The sequence below is a fragment of the Triticum dicoccoides genome, chromosome 3B (genome assembly GCF_002162155.2).
Source record: "Triticum dicoccoides isolate Atlit2015 ecotype Zavitan chromosome 3B, WEW_v2.0, whole genome shotgun sequence".
Taxonomy (NCBI): Eukaryota; Viridiplantae; Streptophyta; class Magnoliopsida; order Poales; family Poaceae; genus Triticum; species Triticum dicoccoides.
This window is the reverse complement of record NC_041385.1, coordinates 448,908,284-448,911,008: the sequence shown is the minus strand read 5'-3', so window position 1 is coordinate 448,911,008 and position 2,725 is coordinate 448,908,284. Positions and strand designations below refer to the sequence as shown.

Below are 2,725 nucleotides of genomic sequence, written 5' to 3'. Positions count from 1 at the left end.
CTTGCAGCTTTTGATGTATCTGGTTGAAGCTTTTTTCATCTTGGTTTGAAGCATTTTGGTTAAACGGTTGTAGCATGAGGGCGTGCGGCAGGTTCTGCAATGCCTCCGCCATGTCTGCAGCGCGAGCGCCGCCGTCCTCGCAGCTCGCCGTTCACCATGCTCGCCATCCATGATGGCAGCTCTCCTGGGCACGGGTTGCAGCAGGCCACGACGCGGTTCCAGCTTCCGCCGGGGCCGGCGAGCGAGGACGGCGAACGGCGACGGGGACGGCCGGCGCGGGTGGCCACCGGCGATGAGGACGGCCGGCGGGGGCGGCGAACGGCGACGGCCAACTGAGATAGAGACCGGCGAGATAAAATAGAGAGAGAGGAAGCAGCGCAGCCGCGTGGGGCGTTAATGGTGAGCAATTTGTGGGCCGATGAAAAGGGGATCGCACAGGTCGCACGCGACCGGCCGAGTGGTTCGGCCGGTGCGCCGGCCCCAATCGTTTCCCTTTTCCTTAAGCACCCGCCTCTTCTGCAGGCAGCACTAGTACACTGCGAGGCAATCCTTCCTGACACCCGAACCTACCTGGTCTGCGAAGCACCCAGTTGAGGCGACGCGTTGGCCATGCCCTCATCTGATGGCCAAAAGGTAGTTCGCTGCGAAATCTCCCCTAGCAGACGTTCGCCGATTAACGTTTCCCAAAAGAAGAGCAAACCTAGTGCCCGCACGAGCTCGGGAATGGCCAAGCTCTCCGGCCGGTCCGCGAGCCTCCGTGCGGCGCCGGCCTCCTCCCACGAGCGCAGCAGCTCCGCCTGGATCTGGGGAGGGGGTCGTGGGTTGTGTGGTGGCCGATGGGGCGCGGCCACGGGGGGCGCCGCCGGTATGGATCAGACGGAGGCCGTGGGTTTCGCCAGAGATGAGATGAGGTGAGGCCCGTTACGTTCTCCGGCGCCGCCTGTCTCCTCCCCGGAACCAACTCCGACTCCGAAACAGACTCGTGCTCCCGTCTACACAAACGCTCTCGCGCGCCCCGCCCCGCCCCGCCCCGTCCGCGATTTGGTTTCGAGGTGTATGAGCTCTATATATCTAGATTCGCCCCGGCGCCCACAAGACCAGATCGATTGCGCTGATCTTTTCCCTCCGGTTTGTAGGATGTCTAAGCGACGACGCCGGGGCGAGGAGGGTGAGTCCCGCTGCCATGACCGCAGCGGCAACAAGCACAAGAGCCTCTATCTGGTTCTAGACGACTGGCACAGGGGCTTCACCATCCGCAAGCTTGACGCTGGCAGCCCTGACCTAAGCACCCCTCCTGTCGTCCGGCTAGTGTCACCTGCGCGTAACCTTCCCATGGACTTTGCAGCACTGGGCGGCAACATCATAGCCACCAGCAACCAATATGCTGCCACCGTGGTCTTCGACACGGAAACTGCCGCTCTGGCCATGGGCAATCCCCTCCCTGATTCACTCCTCGATGCGGCCAACTACTTCCTCACCGCCGGCGACGTGCTGTTTGCGTTCGCCTACTACTTCATGAGGCGGCCTCAGTCCTTTCACGTCCTGACCACCACCAAGGACGACATGAACACTTTGTGCCCAAGCACTGACTGGTCCTGGAAAAGCATGCCGGCACCCTTCACCAAGGATGAAAAGATCAACTCCTACGCCCTTCACCCGGACGGACACACCATATTTGTGTCTTCGTACACCAGCGAGGTCATCGCTGGCACCTTCTCCTTTGACACCAAGAACCGTGAGTGGAGGCGCCATGGGGATTGGATGCTACCTCTCGAACTCGAAGGCTACTTCGACGCCGAGCTAGATGCATGGGTTGGGCTACACCCAGATGGCTACATCTGCTCCTGCCAAGTTCCCTCCCTCAGCAGTAGCAGCAGCACATTGCAGCAGCCCAAATGGAAGATGGCCGAGGAGCACAGGATGTGGAGCCCATGGCATCAGTTGGCTAGAGGGCGAGGGCCTACTCTCACCTACATGGAAACTCCAGGTTTTTCCTTGTTGATTGTGTGGCTGCCGATGGTTTAGAGTTCCAGGATGCTTTTGGTGACTCTTGTGGCTGCGTGCTCAACATGACCACGTTTCGTCTCAGCTACGATCGTGAGGGAAATCTGCAAATCAAAGACAGGAAAACTACCTCTTGTTGCGTGTCTAAGCAACTCTCGTCCTTCTCCCCAGTGGCCTTCTGGATGTAGCTACAGCCAAGGAAATTGCTCGTGCTGTTTTTTATTTATTTAGCTGTATGTCATGCATACTAGCTATGTTCATCGTCCTATCTGTAAATTACTCCCTCCATTTTTCTATATACAAGGCCACTTTGTAAATTGGGTCCAACTTTGACCATCGATTTGAGCAACAAAATATACAGAAAGCATTGGCATATAACATATATTTTGTTGCTCAAATTGATGATCAAAGTTAAGCCCAAATTATGAAATGGCCTTGTATAGAAAAACAGAGGGGGTATGATTTGAATCAATAAAAAGCAAACCGGTTATTGTGTGGAACCTTTCGGGGATCTCTTAATTGTTAATTCTGCAAATGCAGAAACCGATCGATGGATGACTATAACTGAGTTTCAGCAACTTATGTTAATTTTTGTAATGATAAATATAGATGTGAGTTGGAATATATTCTCTTGATGAATATAGCGGAGTGACATATTCTCATTGTATCTGTCACCACAGAAAAGAAATAATATCTCCGCAGTTCTCTCTTGTTTTTTTTT

At 55.0% G+C, this 2,725-nt stretch overlaps 1 pseudogene; it reads left to right on the top strand.

Annotated features, from left to right (window-relative positions):
* The first annotated feature begins 567 nt into the window (after positions 1–567).
* On the top strand, positions 568–2,499 carry LOC119276459 (annotated as a pseudogene).
* The last annotated feature ends 226 nt before the right edge of the window (positions 2,500–2,725 follow it).